The sequence below is a fragment of the Mirounga angustirostris genome, unplaced genomic scaffold (genome assembly GCF_029215605.1).
Source record: "Mirounga angustirostris isolate CCGP_5_RB_7025 unplaced genomic scaffold, mMirAng1.0.hap1 SCAF_1, whole genome shotgun sequence".
In the NCBI taxonomy this organism is placed as follows: Eukaryota; Metazoa; Chordata; class Mammalia; order Carnivora; family Phocidae; genus Mirounga; species Mirounga angustirostris.
Window position 1 is genome coordinate 59477300 of NW_026991709.1, and position 25314 is coordinate 59502613.

At 35.3% G+C, this 25314-nt stretch overlaps 1 protein-coding gene across 5 annotated transcripts in view; it reads right to left on the reverse strand.

Annotated features, from left to right (window-relative positions):
* Positions 1–25314, reverse strand: part of ZBTB20 (zinc finger and BTB domain containing 20) — a 307719-nt gene that overhangs the window by 245420 nt on the left and 36985 nt on the right. For 2 of the 5 annotated variants that reach the window (XM_054504191.2, XM_054504214.2), the window contains exon 2: positions 13817–13916. The exons of the other annotated variants lie outside the window; for them this stretch is intronic. The gene's annotated coding sequence lies outside the window, so the exon portion shown is untranslated. The remainder of the gene's footprint in view (positions 1–13816; positions 13917–25314) is intronic. 5 annotated transcript variants of the gene reach the window in all.

Genomic DNA, 25314 nt, shown 5'->3' on the forward strand with positions numbered 1-25314 from the left:
CAGTAGTTCCACATGGAGCCCTCCTGACTAAAGGAGTGTTGACACCCATCTGTAAGTTGTAAGCTCTCTGCTTACTACCTGCGTACGCTACTTTTGAGCTGCTCCTTTATGCTACACAGATATTTTCTTAGCATTTTATTTCTCCCCATGTATTAATTCAACAATCATTTATTGAGCACTTTCTATATATGAAACACAGAGCTAGTCACTGACAACAGGATTGAACAAGATAATTTCTCTGCTTCCTATGAAGCACAAATGAATCTACTGTTCTTGTCCATTCTCTCTCTCCCCTTCACTTCTATGCATAAACACATATACTTCTAAAACTACAAGGTTGGTATAGAAAAAATAAGAGGAATTGGATTTATGTAATCTGCACCCAGTCCAAAGTACTGTTTAACTTCAACAAAAGAATATGATAATAATTTGTATTAGAAAATTATAGTCATTCAAATACGCACTTCAAAAGTATAAATGGTATTTCTTAACATGTGTTTTGAGGTCACTGATTTACATTAAGGACAACAATTTGGGTGGCAAGAAAATTACAAAGGTAAAACTATCTCTTCTGTAGATAAAATTCTCGGACAAAATCTGAGACTCCCGTAAATAGCCTCTGAGAAAGTGAGAACACAGAATATTTTCGTTTAGTCTTTTTTCCTCAGCAGATTTAGGGTTCTTATCCCTTCAAACTTTCTTTCCCGAATTAATAATAATAACTTCCATTTGTTGAGTACATATTAAATTCCAGCACTTCCAATACATCACTGCATGTTAAGAAAGTGATGCTGCAATGTAGATACTATTACCCTCACTTTACAGATGTGAAAACTGAGGCTCAGGGAGGTGAAATAATTTGTCAAAGATCATACAGACAGTATACAGAGTTGGGATTTAAACTCAGGTCTGTCTTTGTGCAAATAGCTCCATAAGCATTTCTTGGTTCTACCAAGTCTAACTTTATTTAAAAAATAATCTTGCTTGAATGCTTTGTTAGCAAACAAGGAAAACACTCTTTATATTCTTTCTTCACGTTCATTCATTGCATTACAAATACTACAGTGAAAATAGGAGATGGTTAAGATTTTTCTTAGAAGGTCTGGCTACCTTTTCATATTTCTTTGGACTGAGATGAATAATTAAATTGGGGGCTCTCAATCAAAGGAAAAGAATGAGCTATTTGCTATCTGAATGTTTCTGTTATTAATTGATCAGACATGGATAAGGTGTATTATTACAACTATATTTGTGAGGTATGATTTATGTTGTTCTACTGCATATTACTCTGTGCTGTTTTTCATTTTCCTGCACTTTGGACTTTTTGTTTTGTTTTTATGAATTTAGTCACAGTTGGTTGTGTTTTGAACTTTGTAAAAATGTAATACTCAGAAAATTTAAAAAAGAAAAAGAAAATATTTTCAAAATGATGTCAAAATCAAATCTACCCTCACTAATTTGATTTGTAGGAAATGGAGAACAAAGTATTGCAAGCAGAATGCTTTTAAATACATCCTAATTACTTCAATGTGCAAATGCATTGACTAAATTGAAGCATGCATTTAACACTTTGCACTTCAATTGTGCTTATTCATCTAAGTTCTATAGATAGCAATTCCACAAGAAAAACAGGAGGTAAACTTCACTATGGCCAATCATTTTACAGCTATTGGAGGAAAACTACTGTTCTAAAGTTCAAGCTTACCTGTCAAGTCAGCTCCATTTTGGATTAATGCAAAAGACCATTAGTCCAACTAATGCAAAATAACAAATAACTTACTGCAGCTACTCAAGTATTCCTGACTGACTTTGTCTTTCCTATTCTTCCCTTCTGCTTTCCAGCAGTATGTATACTTATGTAGCAAAGCCACCTAAGTATTCAGCAGGGTAAGTCATGGGGAATGATGCCATAAGGCTGGAGGTGATATGCAGTTTAGGCTGTGATGGAGTCATGATGGCAGGGTTACCTAGAGTTTGGTATGGGACCAGCTACCCCAGATCACCAGAGGAGGATGTTAAAAAGACATATATCAAGGTCACTCCAGAGCAAATCAACTGAATTATTATGGCTTGAAGATCTCAAAGATCTTCCTTTTCAATGAGCTTCCCAAGTAATTCTTAGACTCTAAAGCTTGAAGATCTCAAAGATCTTCCTTTTCAATGAGCTTCCCAAGTAATTCTTAGACTCTAAAGCTTGAAGATCTCAAAGATCTTCCTTTTCAATGAGCTTCCCAAGTAATTCTTAGACTCTAAAGCTTGAAGATCTCAAAGATCTTCCTTTTAAATGAGCTTCCCAAGTAATTCTTAGACTCTAAAGCTTGCAGATCTCAAAGATCTTCCTTTTCAATGAGCTTCCCAAGTAATTCTTAGACTCTAAAGCTTGAAGATCTCAAAGATCTTCCTTTTCAATGAGCTTCCCAAGTAATTCTTAGACTCTAAAGCTTGAAGATCTCAAAGATCTTCCTTTCAAATGAGCTTCCCAAGTAATTCTTAGACTCTAAAGCTTGAAACACACTGGCGTATGCACTTAAGCTCTCTGATTCTATATCCAGTGTGAGCCCTGCTGGTACACCTACCCTCTGTCCCAGTTGTCAAGATACATGTGCAAGTACAACCAGCTGTCCTGTGAGGAATTAGTTCTAGTAATAATAGCCCACGGGCTTAGCCAGGCATGATGCTGTCTGATATGCAAGATCTCATCCAGTCTTCAGAGCAAGGGCTATGAAAGAGGCATTATTACTATTCCCATCTTTCAGATGAAGAAACTGAAATTCAGAGACTGAGTTGCTTATTGTGGGTTTCATACTAGTCATTGCAAGAGCTCTTAAGAACCACACTACTTTAGGGGTGCTTGGGTGGCTCAGTCGTTAAGCGTCTGCCTTCGGCTCAGGTCATGATTCCAGGTCCTGGGATTGAGCCCCGCATCGGGCTCCTTGCTCGGCGGGAAGCCTGCTTCTCCCTCTCCCACTCCCCCTGCTTGTGTTCCCTCTCTCGCTGTGTCTCTCTCTGTCAAATAATAAATAAAATCTTAAAAAAAAAAAAAGAACTACACTACTTTAACTCTTAGCTTTGTGCCTTGCAGAAAAATATGTGGGTTTTTTTTTTCTTAAGATTTGCTTATTTATTTGAGAGAGAGAGAGAAATCCTTAAGGAGACACCCCACTGAGTGTGAAGCCTGACATGGGGCTCCATCCCAGGACTCCGAGATCAAGAGTGGGCTCCTTAACTGATCACTTAACTGGTTATATAATAATACATAGGGTGCGAACATTTGAAACCAAGTTAATTTTTCCTTCATTTATCTTTATAGATACTAAAATCATCTAAAGTAAGCTGCTAATCTTTCATTAGTTCATTCAACAATCATGCACTTGGCCAGAACCTGAGGTAACAAAGATAAATAGGACATAACTTCTACCTTCACTGGAATTACCGTTCTGAAAAAGAGATGAGCTTGTGTATAAATAGTTCTGGGTTAACTTGTAGTCAGTGGAGGCCTGAGCTGGAGAGAGAGTGGTTCGTTCATCTGGCAGAAGGGAAAGAGGGTGCGGTCTGGAAATGTTTAGTTACTCCAGTACTTTGCCATTGGCTAGTGTAAAGAATTTAGATTTTAAAAGATTACATTTTTACTTAAACGGTTTTGTTAGAAAAGGAGTGGACAAATTCTACTTGTGTATTTTGAGCCAATAAAACTTTATCTGGTTCATTCTTCCTGGCATCTAACTGGGTTTCTTTTTTGGCTAAGTTCTGTGAACAGAGCCAAGTAAGTTGTTATGTTTATTCATTCTTACACAGAGTAGCCAAGATTCTATTCTTGAGATGGGTGCTTGATAAATTTTATCAGTAGTAATTTATTCTACCAATAAAAGTGACTTTATACTGACATATTGTCTGTGTCCTTTACTTCATTTTCATGAGTCTCAATTACTCAAATGCTATTATTATTAGATTATGAAATTTCTATAGGATGAGAAATTTAGAAGTTAAAAACAATTGAAAACATAGTGATCTAGATTTCTTCCCTTCTGATAATCTCATATACATGTGCATGTGCTCTGAGTGTATTAATGTCAGAACTGACTGATAGACTAAAGAAAATGAGGTTCTACAACGTCAGAGCACAAACTGATAACCTGAGGCAAATATACAAGGATACAAAAAAAACCCAAACAGAGACTCTGAGAAGCACTGGGCAATAGAAACAATGTGGTCTGATTCAGAAAATACATGCCATATCATATTCAATATATGATTCCAAAAATCTGTATCACAGATATTTCAAAAGCTTAATAAATTGGAAAAGCAAAACATTTTAATTCCATTAAGGGGTGATAAGTAGTAAACATGTATTCATCTTTTAAATTGAATTAGCATCAAATTTGGAATTAATATTATTTAAATTATTTGCTGTTTGCTTAAAATTTTTATTTTTCTATTATAGTATTTTTAGAACATTCAGAAATTAAGAAAAATTAAGATTTCTTAAAATTAAGAAAAAGAAGAAATAAAATATCACTTAATTCCACCATACAGATATTGTTCACATTTTAATGTATTTCCTTCGATTATAACCATACACTTTCATTTTTTAAATTTAGGATCATGTTAGGTGTACAAGTTTCTTTTGGATCAGGTACTTTCTGTTACATTATTTCATGAACATTTTCTAGTAAAAGAATTTTTTTTTAAAGATTTTATTTATTTATTCGAGAGAGAGAGAATGAGAGAGAGAGCACATGAGAGGGGGAGGGTCAGAGGGAGAAGCAGACTCCCTGCCGAGCAGGGAGCCCGACGCGGGACTCGATCCCGGGACTCCAGGATCATGACCTGAGCCAAAGGCAGTCGCTCAACCAACTGAGCCACCCAGGCACCCTCTAGTAAAAGAATTTTTAAAAATATCTTATATGCAATGATATCTATGGCTGTCCCATAATTTGTTCAATAATTTCTCCAATTAAATATTTAGGTTTGTTTTTCTCTTTTTCCACTTTTGTAAATGACATTGTGATGAACATCTTTATACATAAATCTCGGTCTAGAGTTTCTATTCCCGATAGATAGATTCCTAGAAGTAAAATTACTGAGTCAAAAAGATAACATTTTTAAAGAAAGTTTCTTCATAATACAATGCCATTTTACTTTGTGGAATTTCATGTCAGTACATATCCCCACCATCACTATATGTGTGCCAGTTTAACTGCACACTTACCAACATTGAGAAGTATTATTTTTATAAATAATGCCTTTAAGTGCTAGTGAGTTATAATACTTTTTCATGTTCATTAGACATTTGTATTTCCTCTTCTGTGATTTTTCTTTTCATAATCTTTTTAGATTTTTTTAAACAAATACTTATCTCAGTATCTTCATATCTTTTGCTTCCACTCCATCTCTGATGTTATCACTACATTCTGGACTCTCCTTATCTCATCCTGAACCATGGCATCATTCTGCCTGCCTCTATTCCAGATTTCTTCCATTTTGATCCATTCTATACATTGCTGCCTAACAGTACTTTTGAAAATACCATGCTGCTTTAATCCAGATCAAGAACCTACTATAGCTCCCAGTTATTTATCTATCAGCTAAATTCAACTGCCTTATTCAGGAGAAAATTAATCCCATTCTTGGATATTTCCTGAAGAATTCTGTTGAATAACTTAGGTTATTGATGTATGGAACCTATATGCAGTTAAGTTTTTATGTGTGTATTTATATATGATAGAGATACAGACAGATACTATGCTGAATACTAGACATGAAAATTGGAAGGGGCTTTACAGAGCATCAAGTCCAACTCTTTATATTTACAAATAAAAAACTGACTCAAAGAGTTCAATAAATTACTCAAGAGAATAGAGCTAGTTAAATGACAGAACTGGGGCCAGAAACCAAGTCTCCTGATTCCCAGTTCAGTGACTTTTAAATTGAGAATAATAAAAATCATTTTTACAATTTAAAGAATAGAAACAGCTAGGAAGACAGTTTAATTTCAATCTGTTCTTACATATAAAAGATTGTTAAAATCAGCCACATAGGAAACTTGAGTGTTCTTATAAACACAAATATGCACTTCTTATAAATTGATCAAATGTGCCATTAAAATTTCCATAAAATTTGCACACCAGCAATGACCCAGTTTATACTAGTTTGCTTTTTTCTTGTTAATCTACATTGTTTTATTTAGTCTACTTTGCTACAATAGAAGCATCATATTTTTTTAGCATGTTACAGATCATCATTAAGTTTCTTGTTAATATCTAGTGGTATTCAAAGGAAAATCCAATTTTCTTAGCATCTTCTATAAAGAATTTCCTTTGACTATAATTGGGGATTTTAAGAACTATCCTTAAAAAATAAAGCAGTAAGAACTACTTCAAAATGCTTCTATTTAGGGGCGCCTGGGTGTCTCAGTTGTTAAGCAACTGCCTTCGGCTCAGGTCATGATTCTGGAGTCCCGGGATCAAGTCCCGCATCGGGCTCCCTGCTCAGCAGGGAATCTGCTTCTCCCTCTGACCCTCCTCCTTCTCATGCTCTCTGTTTCTCATTCTCTCTCTCTCAAATAAATAAATAAAATCTTAAAAAAAATAAAATTCTTTAAAAAAATGCTTCTATTTATTTATTTCATTATTATTATTTTAAAGATTTTATTTATTTATTTATTTGAGAGAGAGAATGAGAGAGAGAGAGCACATGAGAGGGGGGAGGGTCAGAGGGAGAAGCAGACTCCCTGCCGAGCTGGGAGCCTGATGCGGGACTCGATCCCGGGACTCCAGGATCATGACCTGAGCCGAAGGCAGTCGCTTAACCAACTGAGGCACCCAGGCGCCCCCAAAAATGCTTCTATTTAGAGTAAACAACATGAAGTATTCTGGAAGAACACAGGCTATTAGCAATTGAATATGATACAATTATTGATATTTAATCACTATTTTACATTCAAGAATCACACAGTATTTGGCAAATGAAAACTTAAGGGTAGTTACTGATGTGAGAATGGGAGTTGCCAGATATACTTATTATTTATAGGGGTAGGGTAGGATAGAAGGGGCAAAGATGGAACTAGCTATGAGTGGGACTAACTAGGATAGAGGCACATTGATTGCAAAGGGTTTGTTCACAAAGCATGTGTTTGCCTAACAAAAGAATTGAAAGAAAGAGTACTTATTAAATCATATGGTGGCCCAACAGTTTATAAAATCCAAAGTTTAAATGAATAGGTGGGTCATCAGCAGCAGAGGGAGACTCTAATGACATTGCAGCTATGTTTTCTTTCTCTGTATGCATGTGTGCATACATAAAATAGATACAGTTGTTTCATACTCAACACATATTTACTAAGTATCTACTTTGTGTTAGAAGCTCTCTACTACTCAAATAAGTGATTTAGTTTTTTGTGATTATCCTCCTTTACAGCTGTATTGTAAAACTAAAAATTATCTATAACTGATGTAATGTATTATAACAAAAAAAATGGGAAATTGAACAGGAGGAGAAATGAAGAAATGGCAACCTAAATTTCTCATTCCATACAGTATACAATTTCAATAATGATGATAATTAAAGAAAATAGGACTGGAGTTTTAAAAATAATAGTAATCGTTATTAGAAAAATAAACTATGCTTTATAACTTCTAAATTGCTAGATTAATAACAAATAGAACCATCATATATCAAAAGAGGAAGAAAAGAGAGAGAAGGAGAGAAAAAAAGAGGGGGCTAGGATATGACCAAGGATGTATAAAAACACAGACAATATAAAATAAAATTTCTGAGGTAGGACCAGATATATTTTTACAAAAATAAATAATAGTTAATTTATTAAAAATAAAAAACAAACACCATAGCATAGTTTTTTTTTTTTTTTAAATACAAAATCTAAACATATAATGGTATTTTAAGAGCACTAGTTTTGGTAGTGGAGAAACTTGAGTTCAAATCTTACTTCTGCCATTGACTAGTTATAACCTCTTTCCTAGAGGGGAGTTTATTTAGCCTATTTGCCTCAATTTCCTAGTTTATACAGTGGGAATAAAAAATAACTGATTATAGAGAGGATTGAATAAGATAGTACCTATAAAGTTCAGTGTCTAGTCCAGCTAAACATTCAATAACAACTATTATTTACAATACCTGTTTTAAAATTATACATCTAAATAAAAGAGAGGTGAAAATCAAAGGAGTGTCACTTAAGATATACTGTTAACCAAAAAAATTGATACAGTATAAAATGAGAAAACTGAAGAAGCAGAGTGAAATTTAAAAAAGAAAGTGATCATTTTTACAAAGAAACTAAAAGCAGCAAAGGGGGTTGAAGCTATAAGCCTACTCAAATCTGGACCCAGAAACACACAGAGGTGGCTGGGAGTCTAGTTCTTAGAGTAATGAGGCCGAAAGGCTCCATATGAAATGGTGGACCTGAGGCTGGCTCACTACTTCAGTAAGAGGCTGCAAAAAATATGGCCAACTGCTACCTGGGGCAATAGCTTATAGAGCTGTAGGCACTGAGAGGTGGAAGGGTAAAGACACAGCCTCATGATCAAATACGCTTAAAGAGAAAAAGCTGAAAACTACCACTACAACGTTAGGATTGGGGCTAGGAATCCAGGAATCCCAATAGAGGTAACTGTAAAACCACTAGTCAGGGATGTATGAACAAAGAAAAAAAGAGGAAGAAAGAAAACTAAGAGACAAGTAAAAAAAAAAAAAAGCCTTGTGACCCACATTAACCTGCAAAACAAAATTCTAAAACATAACAAGGAATCTAATAAGAAAACAACCAACAAAACTAATAATTAGAACATTCACTACATGTGAATTTGATTTTATAGAATTGTCTGACAATGACCTCAACATGAATATGTTTGTAATGCTCAGAGATTTAAAAAAAAATCATACTTATAAGAGAATAAGAAATTATTAAATAACAACAGAGAGCAAAAAGATAAGAATAGGTGAATAAAGAACCAATCAGAAATCTTAAAAATTAAAAATATGTTCATTGGCATTAAAAATGAAATAGGATAATTTAAAATTGGGCAATTTCAAGGAGAGTATTAGTGAGTTGGAAGGTAATATTAAGGAATGCACTCAGAAAAAAAATCACAGAAAGTAAAATATATTTTTAGAAAATGAAAGAGCAATTGAGATATGTAAATTGACTAGGAAACAGCAATATATATCTTATAAGAATCCCTGAAGAAAATGGAGGTAATAACAAAGAAACAATAAAGGAAAAGATAATAACTGAGAATTTTCTAGCATTAGAGACCTGAGATTAGAAAGTAAACCCTGAGTTCATGACTGATAGTTCAAAATAAATCCATATCTAGACACATTGGAGAGAAACTATAAGACATCAAGGATACAGAAAAACTTTTAAAAGTCACCAGAGGGAAAAGACAGACTACCTACAAAGTGATGAAAACTAGATTGACAGCAGATTTCTCTTAAGTAATGATAAGTTAAAGAACAACTGTGTAAGATTGAGTAATACCCTCAACTGCTGAACAAAAATATCTAGATAAATTGCCGTTTAAGATAAATGATAAAATAAAAACATTTTTAGATATATAAAAAGAGTATACTTCCCAGGGCTCTACCAAAGAATTACTAAAAGATGTAATTGAACACGAAGAAAAGTGAACCCAGAAAGGAAGCCATATCATCCGAGAATAATGGTGGACACAGCAATAGCTTAAATATACGAGTACATATAATTAGGCATTAACTGTTAAAATCAACGATAACCACTTTTGCATATGTTTTAAAACAAACAGATAAAACTAAAACTCCATTCAATTATCATAACAGATTGATAATTAGTAAATAGATAAAACATGCTAGGCACCTTTTTTACATTAAGGAGAAAGCCAGAAATACTAAAAGGTGGATTATTTTTTAATTAGAAAAATATATAGCTAGGTATACATACAAAATTTTTAATATGAGCACTAGAGAAATAGATAAACCACCTACAGATTTTAAGTCAGCAGTAAAATCCATGTCCCAGGTCACAAAGAAACTAAAAAAAAATTTTAATTGAACCCATATAAAACACATCCTCTCATTATAATGCAATTAAATTCTGGATCAATAATAAAAATAGAGTAAATTTATGTTTAGAAAGTAAAAACATACACTTTTGAGCAACCCAAGGGTTAAAAATAAATCAAGCAGACATTACAAAACATTTAAAATTGAACAAAACTACAAACTAAAACAAGCTATGCAGCTAATGAAAAACTTGGAAGGAAACTTAAGAGAGTAAAATTCATCTTTGAAAATAAGAAAAAGCATCGAAATGAGTAATAATTTAACACAGGAATCTAGAAAAAGAAAAATGTTCTAAACTATAAGAAGTAGACTGAAAAAAATAATGTTGATAAAGCACAAAGTAATGATATACAATACAAAGACACAATAAAGTAGATAAATAAAATCAAAAGACAGGTTTTAAAAAAAGTAAATGAAACAGAAAAATGTCTAACAATGAGTAAGAAAAAAGGCTCAGATAAGTAATATTAGGAATAAGAGGGGGGCCTATTAAAGATAAAATTAAAAGTCATGAGACCATTATGAACAATTTTATGCAATAAGTTTGAAAGTGTAGATTAACTGTTAATTGTATATTTTTCTTTAAAAAAGTATTCAAATTGACTTAAGATGAAATAGAACATTTGAATAAACCAGTAACCATGGAAGAAATTGAACTGATACTCAGAAGTCTACCCTACTCTACCTTCCCACTATGGACAGAAAATACCAGGTCCAGATGATTTTTCAGGCAAGTTTAACAACATTTTCAGAATAGGTAATCCTATTAATATGACTACTATTTCAGAAATAGGAAAAAAAAAAGAAAGAAATGAATGTTGCTCAACTTATTTTATGAGGCTAATATCACCATGACACCAAAACTCTACAATAACAGTTTAAGAAAGGAAAATTAAAGACTAATTTCCTTGTACAAACATATTACATAAAATATCAGCAAATTAAACTCAACAGTGGATTAAAAAAACACACCAGGACCAAGTAAAGTTTTTTTCCTGGAATGTAAGAAATGTTTAATATCAGGAAATGTATTAATATCATGTAAAATATTACCAATTAATGGGTAATTTTATCATATTATTGATGCAGAAAATGCATTGGATAAAATTTGACTGGTATTCCTGATTAAAAATGCATTGCACACTAAAAATAGATGGTGGAAACTTTCTTAACACAGTAATTTTGATTTATCAAAATGCTAAGCAAAAGTCACATTTGCCAAATTACCATTAAAGTAAGAAATAGAACAGATATTCATAATATCATTGCTTTTATTCAATACTATATAAGTTCTTAGTCATGCAATATGACAGGAAAAAGAAATTGAACACTTAACTAGAATTTAAGAGAGAAGCTGTCATTATTTACAGATGATATACATGCCTATGTAAAAAAATCTAAGAGAATTTTCAGTTTAGTCATTAGAACTAATAAGAGAGTTCAGCAAAGTTGCTAAATATATACCAATAATGACCAATAAACAATGAAAAGGAAAACAGAATCTACACATGAAAGAACAAAAATCTAAGTAATACGAGAAGAAATCTAACAAAATAGCTTCTAGCAAGACCTTTGTGGTAAAACTTATAAAACATTATTAAAGAACATGAAGGAAGATCTGATTTAGTAGAGGAATATAGTCTGTTAATGGGTAGAAAGACACAATTTTATATAAATGTCAATTTCCCCCCAGATTATTCTCTAAAGTTAATGTAATTACAAATAAAATTCAGCAAGGCTTTTGTAAAACTTGACCAACTAATCCTAAATTTATACTGAACAGCAAAAGGCAAGGGGAGCCAAGAGAATGTTAACAGTGTAGAGAGATTTGCCTTATCAGACAGCAAGAATATTATAAAGCTATGATAATTAAGGCACTGTGGTGTCAGCACAAAAATAGAGAAACAGTTTACTGGTTGAAATAAAGATCCTAAAAAACATTTAATGTAGGCAAGAGATGGCATCACAGATTAGTGGGTAAGGATGGCTAACTTGTTAAATGGTGCTGGGATGATTGGATTATCCATGGAAAAAGAATAAAATAGGGTACATGTAAGATATCACATACAAAAATAAATGCCAAGAAGTTTAGAGATCTAAATGTACAAGGCCAAACTTTTAAACTGTTAGAAGAAAATAAAGGAATGAAGAAAATAAAGGAAGGTTGTCATATGGAAGGATTTCTTAAATGACATAAAAGCACTATATATATATATATATATATATATTTTTTTTTTTTTTTTTTTTTTTTTTAAGTAGGTTCCATACACAGCATGGGGCTTGAACTCACTACCCCGAGATCAAGAGTTGCATGCTCTACTGACTGAACCAGTCAGGTGCCCCAGCACAAACTATAAAGGTTAAAATATCAATAACTTAACTGCATTAAAATTAGAAACTTTTCAAAATAAGCTACTACAGACACAGATTAAGAAAATATATTTGTAATCTCTATTGCCCAAAGGACGAGAATCCAGAATACTACAACCAAAACCAAAACCAAAACCAAAACCGTTCCAAATAACAATAGCAAAACAAATGACCTAACAGAATGATAGGTAAAGATACAAACAGGCAACACGCACAAGGAAATCCCAATGGTTTATAAGTAAAAAAAAAAAAAAAAAAAATTTAAATGAGATATTATTTAATACCTATCAAATTGACAAAAAATTTAAAAGTCTAGCCATCCCAAATGTTATGAAGTATGTGGAGAAGTTCTCACAGATGGCTAATGAGAGTATAAATTGCTACTACCACTTTGGAGAGAAATTTTACATTCCTAGTGAAATTGAAAATGCATGTTTCTTATAGTTAAGCAACTCCTCCTCCATTTAAAAACATGTATAAAAATGTTAACTGCAGTATTGGTTGTGATTGGGAAATACTAGAAATAACGTCTAACAATGAGAGACTCAACAAACAGATTTTAGTGATATCTGTAGTAGAATACATTTTATATAAGCCATACTATGGCTATTGGCTTATGTAAAACTAATTCATAATGATAGAGGTCAGAATAGTTTTGCTTGTTTTTAACCTTTTGTTAAAGGTTTGGAGAATATCACACTCAAGAGGGCACAAGGGACTCTTCCAAGGTATTGTGAATGTTTTGTATCTTGGGTTGGGTGTTGTCACATGGATATGTACTTATGTGAAAGCTCATCAAACTATATACTTAATTTGTGTACATCATTTTATGTAACTTAGAATAATAAAAGACAAAAAAACAGGTTTAGAAATAAGTGTGCCAAATATTTGTTTAATTTGGGTGTGGATTCTTTTGTGTTCACATTATTCTTTATATTTTTATGTGCTTGAAATATTTTACTTTAAAATAATTGATAAGACAGACTACTGCTTTTCCTAACTAGAATTAATCAAGGTGAAAGGAAGCTCTAGCGTCACCTTCTTTTCACTGTCCCTAACAATAGATCCCAATACTCCAGGAATCAATAAACACTTCACAGCCAAACATACTTACAAAGTGCTTGTTTTGTCAAAGCAAAAGCAAAACTTTCAATTCATCTCTTGACTACGTGTAGAATCTTGGCTTTCTTAAGTGAGTGACCAGCAGCATATATTGTTGATATGATGCTACCAATGCACAGAAATCATCTAGTCAGGGTTTCAAAAGATGAAGTGGGGGGTGCCTTGCCAAGGACTTTTCTGATATGAATCAACAGGTGGTTTGGCATCAACACTGCTCTTGGCTCGTGCGTTTCACCTCTGGTTTCAGAAAAGAAAAAAGAGACGATACCTTTTCAATGCCGTATTTCAAGTCGACCATGTGGAAGGCAAGGTTTTATTCCAGCCAATTCTCTTCCCCTCAAAGTGTGGAGGAAAAGCGTCAGCCACCGCTACTCTCGCCACCAGCCACGGTACAGGTGTTTGGAAAATGCAAAAACGGAGAAATGAAACAAAAAGAAAACCCTCAAAAACAAAGTTTTGCATAAATGAAAAATAGAGTATGTAACTGTCATGGCTGCAAAAAGGTAAATGCATTTTTTATTTTTCCCTTGTGCTAAACTAAAAGAACCAAAATGAACAAAAACATTGATGTTTTAACTTAATCAGTGTTTTGTTGAAACTGACAACAAGGACCAACTCAAACATGGCTAAAAGTGGGAATAAAAACCAGATTTCTTTTAATCTGATAAAAGATTTTTTATATTCAAGAATGTTAGAATATGACCTACTTAAACGAATACTTATTAAAGGAACAGACCCATTAAAAAATACATGTTTTCAGGTGCCAAAACGGGAATGGGGTAAGTGTTTCTTTGAAATCTTATAAGCGAAAACATTTAATTGAAATTGTAATGGTTTCTTACATGACTCAGATAAACTACAGCTTAGGAAGAAATGTCTCCAAACTATTCAAGTGTATATCCCTAAATTGGCTTAGCCAGGGCACAAACCCAGTTATTCCAAAAAAACAAATGCCCCGTTAGACTTAAGTACATCATTGTGAATTATTCAAATGACACTGTTTGTTTAAAAGAAAATTTTAGGCCTAGCTCTGCCACAATCTTGTTGTGTATCTTTGTTCACGTTATTAAACATCTTTGGGTCTCAGTATCCACATCTCTCAAGCGTGAGTGTGATACAAAGTCATAGACTATCATTGAGTTCCTTTCCAGCCCTAAAACCCAACGAATCTAATGAGATTACTCTAGCATAAGAATTTTTCTTTTCTCTCTTCCTTCTTTTCTTTCTTAAAATAAATAGACAATCAAATAAGTAAACACATATTAAAAACATGTACACATACACTAATCAGCTATCCCTTAGACTAGGAAGAGAGAACATTTTTTATTGTTGGTGCCATTATCTATTCCCTAACGTGTATTTAAAAAGAGAGTTCCCATAAAAAAAGACTTTTATTTTTTTCCTGAATCAAAAATAGCATATTATTTCTTTGCCATTTAAGTTCTATTAAAAAAATAAAACACAAAATCATTACAGAAATCCTATTAGGAACTTTAAAAAGAAAAAGTCACTAGAACTCCATTTAAAATTCCAATAGTTCATTTACATGTGTTCTTTTACAGAAAATATAAGTGCCCTACCTCAAACTACCTTCACCTCCTTTTCCAGGGATAGTATCCTTAACTGTGGAAAAAACAGGACCCTCTCTCATACCCTTCCCACCTGTCTTCTGAGGTAACAAAGCGGAGGTATAGATTGCAGTGTGAGATATTTGGAATGGGAGTAGAACATTTCATCTGGGAGACAGTACTGTGGTCAGTTCACCAAATCTAAAAGAAAGGTAAGCCCAGTCACTACTTTGGCAAGAAATATGAGTCTCATGGCTGAATGATGATAACCATTTTTACACAAGACTTTTAAAAATGAAAGCACCTGAGGCAACAGCAGAAAATAAGTCTGAGAATGCAAGTTTTTCTCCTCAATATTTAAACCAGACAAGACAATATCAATGCACCTTTAACCGAGGGTCTAAAAAAAATACAGGGCACCTGACACCTTGATGAGTAAGAGACGCTCAGCTTTATGAGAAGGCCAAAGTCTGAGGGTGAAGGCTCCATTGTTCCCAGGGCTGATACGCCCAAGGCACCAGCGGAGACAGAATACTCTGGCATAACAGGCCAGGCTCCTGTTACAGGCTCCAACTCAGCTCCATATGCTGATAGCCTGGGACCCACCACACTGCACACTCAAGGAACACCAGGGGTGGGCCCCCCCAGGGAGGAGGGCTACTCAAACAGCAAGGCAAGAATTGGAAGCTGCACAGCGTATGAGCACTCCCTGCTGGCAGCTGAGGTTGGAGATGAAGTGGTGCTGTCTTAGAGAGGGCTGTCGAAGGTTTCTGTGAGGAGGCTAATGGACCCACCTGACTTTTCATGGACAAGAGCATGGCTCCGACTAGGTCTAGAGAGTTGCAGATGCTATCCTGAATGAGGAGGAGGCTAGGAGAGAAGCTACTGATGGGAGGAACTCCAAGAACTGGCAAAAACGAGGTTTGAAGCTGGTATACACTTTTCATTAACTTTCCCAGCTATTAACATTTTATAAAGTATATATGGGTCCCCCCCACGTGGGTGGGGAATGGAGGAGGTATAGTAGAAAATGAATTTCTGTGCAGCTCCCTTTATTCCAGCACGAGAATCCTTGGGACAGTGCAATGTGTTGGCAACGTTTATGTTTTACCAGGAAATCCTATCCATAACCCGAATGGAATTGCCTGGTGTGTCCCCTATATCGCTGTGCCTAAGTTCCAAACAGGTGGTCCTTGTCTATCTGTACAGCCTCGGGCAACAATACTGGTATCTCCCTAGTGCTCCGCTCCGTTAGGGTTCTTCTGTAGGAGAAGATGAAGGTCAAGATGGCAGCCCACTAAAAGCAGCAGTATTTCAGTTGCAGGAATAACTTGCTTGTCATCAGCTTGTTAATGCAATAGTCAAACATTTCTTTGACATGTACAGTATCAGCTAACTTCAACAGATAAAGGGTCTAGAACAGGAAGATGCTGCAGATGCTTTAGCTCCGAGGAAGGCTTAGCAGAGCCAAAACGTCAGCAGGGCCTGTTTGTTCCATCGTTTCCATCGGGCTCTGGGAAAGAAATGTTAGATTACTGCAATGACAAGTTTGTGACAAGCAAGTCATTTGTGCAACTGGTGCGCTCCTGTTTTTATCTGTTTACCATTCAGACTTGTGAATGCCATTTCAAGCACTTACAGGATTTCTGGCTCCCATTAAGGGGAAATGGTTCTTCCATGTTTAGAATTTTCTGCCTCAAAGAAAATTGCTAAGCAATTATTTATTCCTGTGGTCACAGTGTCACACAAAAGCACTCTTGAGTTGTTTAGTTGGACTCTGAATCATGAAATGGAGTCCTGTAGACTGGATAGCTTGGAGCATCAGGAATTTCTTGTCTAGTTTATTGGAATGACTACAAAGCAAGCCTGTGAGAGTCAATAAAATTGTGGCCAGCTTGAAATACCTTGCTCTTTTGCTCCAGGATCATATATCAAGGCCATATGCTTCAAGGCACATAAATTCACTTGTAATGAGTGGATCCTGAGAAGCCAAGGCCTGACTATGTCACAGACACTGACATGTGATCTAACATATGATGGTGACAAGGACTGCTTTAACTGTGGAGAAGGGAACTTACACAGCTTTCTCCCTGTATTCTGTGGGTAAGCAGAGGGCCAGTCCAGATCCAGAAAACATTTTAAGCATGTGGTTAAAAAAAAAAAAAAGTAATATCATAATATAAAATTTACTGGGGATCATCCTCTCTATGATGACTTTTTCTCAGTAAATGGAGATTCTGGCAGATTTTTAGATTGAGATTTCAAGACTGATTCACTGGATTCCTCATCTGAGATCACCGAGTGACTTTTGGTGAGTCATTTTAACCTCCTGGGAAGAGGGTATAAAATAATAATACCTTGTTCACTCAGTGTGAACTGGGCTCAGGGTCAATATTATCAGAGATGAAGAGTGCCTTCAGAGTTCAAGGACAAGAACAGTATTTCCTAAACGCCATGTATTTTTTTTATGATTTAAAAATATTTGCACACTGTTAGCACTGAATTTACAAATAATTGTAGGTAGACCTTTCAAAGAACACAGAAGCATGAAGTTTTTGAAGTAGACAGATACCATGGTATCTGAGGAAGTAGGTCAAAGCTGAAACAGTGTGGAATGTCAAGGACCAGACAGAAAGTAATGACGTAAAATGAGGCAGAGCTTGGTATGGGTGACCAGACAATGTTACGGAAATGGATAACAGTCCTCACTGAACGAAAATTTTATTGTCAATAATTATTTGCCAGACACTACATGTGTTACACAGTTTACATGTCTAATATAGTCTTTACATGAGCTCAGTGGTATATGCATTATAATTTTTTTAACATGTGGAAACTGAAACTTAGAGAAATTTAAATTACGTTACCATAAATCTGTTAAGTAGCCCAGATTTGAAACCAGCTTTCCTCACTCTTAAGCCCTTATACTCTTAACCACTGGAGAACTAAAGTCATTTCCACTGCCTTCAGAAGACTTTTCTCTCTCTGGTGTACTGGAAAACCTTTTAATCTGTAAATGTAGATATTCAAGATTTCATATAAAAGGACCAGTGAGAATATTCTGGCTCTAGCTCTATTGACACCTTTCTTAGGCCCCTGGCAAAGCTGAGCCTCATCAAGATGTCATTCCTTTTGCCCCAGCCTGACCTATTCCTACTTGCATACCCTGGGGAAGAGGTGAAAGTGATTCCAACCTAATCACGTATCTCTGCTGTGAAGGCAGGGTGTTTGGCCGCATCTCCTGTGTCCATGCCAACTCCCTTCTCTCTCTTCATGTGTACAGTCTTTAGTTCCCCTACTCTTCACTCCCGTATTACCTCCAGGGAGCCTCCTTTTATCACTCTCTGCTATTCTTTTTAGGTGGGGGAAGGGGTGGACATCTTTTTTACCATGACAAGGATCGCTGAGATGGTATAAACTTCAAACTTTGCACAGAATGTATCCTTTGTTCAGTCTTCTGCTTTGTTTCTCTTTAATGATAGCTTTGCCACAGGTCCCATCCCTACGTACCTCGGAACTATGCAAATCAAACTGGTAATCGAGAGACTTCTAGGCAACTTGGCCTGCAAGTGAGTATGTGTCCAAGAGGTAGGAACCTCTGAGGGAGGTGTGTCCTCTGAATATTATGTGTCTAATAGCTGTTTTCCTTGTAAGAGTGGCAAAGAATAAGGTCAGTAAAATCTGTATTGACATTCCCCGGTCTCTTTTTAGTGTGTGTTCAGAGTGGGTCACAAGAGCATTTAGCTCACACGAACTGTGCTTTGTTTGTTTTGTTTGTTTTTTATGATATTTCTACCTTTTTTGTTTGTTTGTTTTAGCTTCTAGGCATTTTCCCAAGAATAGGATTCTTACTTAAAAGCTTCTCAAAAAGACCCCATGCAAAATGTAAAATAATAGGACCAGCAATGTGTATAGAACCCTAAATAACCAGTGGCCTGAGTTTTGACCTAGTGCCTGAGTTTGCTCATGGTGGCCATTCAGCTTTTGCTGCACACCAACAGGGGGCATAGGGGGCTCAGCCTCACAGGCAACCCTATGCTGCTTTAGAACCCTTCTGTACAAAATTTGGCACCAAATAAGGTTCCTTATGTTGAACCTTAAGCTGTCTTTCTAAGATGCCCTTTATGGCCTCTAGTCTTTTCTCGCACCACCTTTCAATCCTGAGAGCTTTAGGGGATCCATAATTTAATGGCTCATTTAAAGATACCCCTTGTGCATATCATATACCAGTAAGTGGGTTTAGATTGTCCTGCTTTGTCCTTTTCTCCTCACCCCACATGAGTTAAATTCCCACTCTATTCCTCTGACAGTGCTGGAAGAAATGAAAGTCAGTCAGTCTACTAAGTTTTTCATTTCCATTTGGATGTAGACAACATGTGTGGCAAAGAATTCTTAATCTCTTCGATTTTCTGTCCTAATCTGTGGAAAATCTTGCTAGACAACCTCAGGCAGATTTGACGGTTATAGCTATTTACAAGGTAACCATATAATTTATTGTCCAAACCAGGACATATTTTGTGAAAGGCCTCTGTGAATAATTGTATCAAGACCATAGTCACAAGCCAGAATTGTCCTAGGTGAATCTATACAGTACCTTGCACATGCCTTTACTCCAGTACATATCTCTTTGTACCAGAGTTACCTATTTACATGTCTGTTTCTCTCACTAGTCTGTGAACACTCTTTACTGATGGAAACTTATTTACCTGTGTACCTCCAGTTCCTAGATGAGTGCTAGGCAAGTAGAAAGAGTGTGGCAGATTTTTTTTTTTTCCTAATTGAGGATGTCTTTCCCCTAATCGCATTTTGTGGGCCTCTGCCCTTTTTTTATAGCAGATACCACCAACAGTTACTGGCTTCATGTTTTGGGGATGAATCAAAAACACTTCACTTAGTACAGTGAATGATGTAAGTTTAAGGGTAATGGGTTTGACTTTGAGTACTGATAGCAACAAGCAGAAGGTGAAATGTGATAACTTTTCCACCAACAGTTTATAACTTTTTACAGAACACTGAACAATATGCTCTAATCTCTTTGTTCACAAGCACATTTTTTTCAGCAGATGTACTACAGCAACTGTAGTAAATCAGTTGTTAAAGGAAATGATCAGAACCTAGTGTGATGGCGACATATGTGACCATACGTAACAAAGATAATGTCCTGTGATTCCTGAGAATTGGCCACTAAAACCCTGGTGGTACTGCTATTGCTTTCACATACGCCAATCACATTGAGAAGTCCCCACGGCTTCCAGCAGCTTTGCCTCTGAATAACAGTGACTTTAAAACAGAGAGAGAAGTTGGGGCGCCTGGATGGCTTAGTTAGTTAAGCTTCTGACTCTTGATCTTGGCTCAGGTCATGATCTCAGGGTTGTGAGATCGACCCACACCCAGTGTAGAGCCTGCATAAGACTATCTCTCTCTAAAAGAGAGAGAGAGAGAGAAGAAACTCCTGAAAAATGTGAACCACCTAGAGAAATCATTCCTTCTCTTCTCCCTGACACATGTAGATTGTTACAGGAAGATGTGAAACTATCAGGTTTAAGCTAAAGAGCTTCACAGAAGACAGTCCCACAACTTCCCTTTCAGTATTCAGAAGGCTTATTATCAAGAACCTACCTCATTATCAAACCTATAGATTTTCTGTCATAGGATAAGCATATTTTATTACAATCGGTCCTCAGTGAAGAAAAGAGAGAAAGTCTAATTTCTTATTTCCCTTAACTTGCTGAAAAACTGGTATTAGCTCAGTATCTCAACCTTCCTTTTTCTAAGATGCGTAAAAAAGTCTCAATGTCTTTGACTTTTCCTTAAAGAACATTTTTTCTCAAAATGTTAAATTTAAATTTTATTGGGAGGGGTTTTATAACTCTTTCTCTCTAGGATGCTCATTCAAATTTTAGTGAATTCAGAACAAGCATGATTAAGTGTCTGATCTATGCTCAGAGGAAATAGTAGAAATGTCTATATTTTGCATGCTTCTTATACGTTTCACTATTACAGCTATTTTTAAATTTCTGTTTTACCTCTCACACTCTTGATTAACTTTCTATGCTCTACTTCTAGATGCTATTTTGCCCACAGAGCTAGTCATTCTTTATTTTCAGTCCATCAGTGACATTTACCAAACCATCATGGGTAATGGAAAATACAAGACTTAAAAGAAGATTCAGGAAAACACAGTTAGATGCCTTCCCTTGCAGACTCTAATTTGTGGAGAGAGAAGAAATGTTCCACATAAAGTAAGCAACATGGATATGTATGTTCATGTGTGTGGTATTAGTTTAGCAGCTATTAACATATGCAAGCTAGTACAGTTATTATGAAATTCTCTCTCTATGTATTTATATGTGGTGATGGAGTAGTGGAATGAACTGCCACTTGGGAGGTTTGTTTTCCCTCCTGTGAAGAAGGCTAACGTTAATCGTTATTTAATGACATTCTATTTATTTACTGGTTTACTGAGTGTTTATTTCAAATGACTGTCCTCTCTCTGAAGTCTCAAATTATTGCTATTTGGCCACTGTGCATTAAAGTACCATACTTTGAAAGCATGTATTCCCTGTCCTCAACATCTAAAATAGTGATTTACAACCATTTAGAATCTCTGGTGTCCTGTTGTTAATGTGATTTTGCATCACTTTTCCCTGCTTACTCCTTCTTAAAATATAATTTTAAATTAAAATGGCTTTTGTTTTGATGTATCGAAATGCTACCGATAATTTAGACCACACTGAGTTTGTTCATATTGGAAACCATGTGTCTAGATAATCAAGGTAATCAAAGACCAGAATCCAGGACAGACACCAATGGCATACCATTTCTACATTTCTCCATATTGACTGGTCCCCTAATAAACATTTCCTTAGAATTCTAAAGTGCCTGGCACCAAATAAATAGATTAGAAATTTGACTGATTGATTGTCATTTGAGATAAAATTTAAAGCTCTGCTAGTTAAGTGGAGTGAGATCATAACTCTAGCTTTGCCTTAGTTCACCAGAACTCTCATTGGGCCAAGAAAGAAAACACATTAGGATGACATTGGGTTGGTTATTACCTAGTGTCCTAGCATTGTCAGAAGACTGGCAAATCAGTTTACCAGGGTTTACCTGGGATATTTCCTTGCATGGAAGTTAGATTCCATGTCAATAACTTGCAGATAGAAGTATTAAAATAGTTGTTTTCAGGTACAGTTTCTCAAATAGTGAGTTTCATTTTGGCAGAGAAGAGACAATGAAGGTAGATGTGAAAGTGTCATCACCCACAAGCTGAGCTAGAGCATAAAGGCAGCCTTCCTGGGTGATCGGCCACAGAGCACCATTTATGGCTAAGAGTTTGAATTTCTATATTGATCTTATTTTTAAATTGCACTTAATATAAATATAACAATGTTTTAAATAAGCAGCTCATTTATTAAATTTCTAGAGAATCGTCCTCTAAAATACTTAGTCCTATCTATTCTTTTATCCAACCTATTCTCAATTTTTTACTAGCCTATTCTTTTTATATAATTTTATTCTATAAAGGTCTTTGGTGTATTTTCTAACAGCATAATCTATTCTTATACCTGTTATAATTAACTTAATCTATTAATCTAAGCCCTAATCTAGTCTATTCCGAAGATACAGTTCTAAGAGATTCACATACAAAACCGAACATTCATTACTTCCGGACACATAAATGGTCACTGGATCCATGACTGCTAGTTAAGCAGGTAGCTTTTAAGTCACTATTACATGAGTAGAAACCGAAAAGTATATACTTTGTAATTATTGGGGAAAAGAGGGCTTTGATTATAGAGAAGCATATAGTTATTTCAAAAGCTCACTTTTTTCAAAAAGAACAAAGGCAATGGTCCCCATTCTGTCATATGTACATCCAAAATTCAGTATTCGCTTTTTCTTCACACTAGATCTGGAGGTGAGTCCTAAAAAGTACTCCTTAACACTTCTTACTTGGGGTCCTTTTAAGTTGAAAGTTGGCAAATAGACTTTTATGAAGGTCAAGGTAGTAATCGTTATATAAATCATTCAGTCATTCTTAAACTAAGAATAAGAATAACAATTTATTGGCTAAAAAATAGAGGGAGACAGATTTCTGAGTAAAGATGTCCCTGAGATGGGGTCATAAGAAAACTAGAACTAGATAGGCCATTTACCTCTTGTGCCTTTTGGGGTGGGAGTTGTGGGTCTCTCTTGGAGTGATATTTATCACCAACATACCTCATCTCCATAACAATAGTAGATTTCACTTTATGTAAACAACCCCTTCAAGTATTCTTTTGCTTATTAGCCATCCAGGCAGGCAGCTATTTCTTTTCTGCCAGGGGTAGCCAACGCTGAAGAGTCAATTTATGCGCCTTCCTTGCTGAGGTGGGATCAGAGGTATTTCCTCAGGACTTCTGTCCCACTGTCCTCATTTCTGTCACTTCATTCTGTGATCAGTAGACAAAATATACACCAGCAAAGAAAGAGCTAGGATTTCTAAGGAAGAGCAAAGAAGTTGCTAGGATTTCTAAGGAAGAACCCAAATCTTTCCTGCTTTAGGCAAGAGAACATTTTAGTATTAACGGAAAGATATGGTTAAATTGCAGCCCATCAAATTTCAACTACAGTTCCAAAGTGTGTCTAAAGTGATCCAAAAGAAAACAAAATTCCTTCTGTCCTTAGCTATAAATTCTGCAGGATGATTCTATGTTCTCATCTTATTCTGGTTTCTTCCTCTGTTCCAGAAAGGATTAGTGTCTAACATTAAACAAACAGTATATAATAAAGAACAGATATAATGTATATTCATAAAATTCTGAATCCACAGCAAGAGGAGGTTAGGTTCTTAGCCTAGCAGATGAGTCTTACTGATAGCAATAGAGATGTTTCTAATTCGTTCATGGAAGGTGCTGAAAATGTTCTCTATTAAATCTTGAAGTTTTGGTAGTATAAAAATCTTAGATTACTGCCAAATATTGGATTTTTTCCCCCTCTTGTGTGGGGCCACAAAAACAATCTAAGTATAGACAGAGGCAGGAGAGCATGTTTATTTCTTCATTAGGATCCATACATGTTACTATATTTTTTTGTAAATGAATTATGAAGAAAAGGACTAAATTCCTTGGTGCAGGCCATGTTGCAAATCCATGTATACCTATGCTTTTCTTTTTCCTGTTCTCTCAATCCTTGTGCCTATTTTTCCTTTTTGAATTCAAGACCTGCGCTTATACTGTCAGATGATTTTTGGTGGCTGGAGTCCTTGTGACATTTTTTTGTCCACCCATGCTGTCTAGTTTAATATGACACTCCCAAGAGGCCTTCATCCTATCAAAGATGATGACTGATTGGACTTAAACAACAATTTACATATTATGACATAAAATCTGGAGGCAGCATTTATAGCTGATCAAGTTAACTTTTAGCCTTACATAAGATTCATAATTATGAGGCAAATAAATAAGTGTATTTCCTTCTCTGAAATACAACTAAAGGCCCTAGAAGTCCTGAGTTTGTGTTCAGTTGTACTGAAACTGCATTAATGCTGTTCATTAGGTACTTTTTTTTCAGTCCTAACAAGAAAATTTGCCATGGTATACAGCGGATCCTGTATGAAAACAAGTACTCATATGTTAGGGATCTGAATTGAAAATCCAGAATGGGAAAGATCTGTGAATGAAATGAAGCTTGAGTGAATTCATTCAACTTAGGAGTTATTACTGGTCCAATGAGTCCAAGGAAGCAGCAGTTAATAATTCCATCCAGAGGCATCAATAGTTCCAGAATAGTCTCTTGGATATAGGAAACCTGGATTATTTAATCTGAGCATGACCTAAAGCTTGCAAATCCTTTTGTACTTATCCTAGGTTGAATGCAGATCTTCAAGGTAAGACTGGTCGGTGGTAAACTCTCATCTTCCATGGTTCTTTCTTTAAAGTCCAGATTCCTGACATATTTTCATTATAGGATATGGTCATGATTACACATGGGTTGAGAGCACACAAAATTTCAGTAACTAAAATGTTGCCCTGCTATTGGTCTCTCTTACAAACCTTGAAAGCCCAATATGCTATTATCTAGGGCAGTTCATGGGAAAGTTGACAAAATAATGCTTTAAAGATTTAATTTATAAATGGACCATTTCACTGATGAGTAGAAAGGATAACTGAGAAATGTTTGAAAATATAAATTGTTTTTGTTTCAGAGAATAATC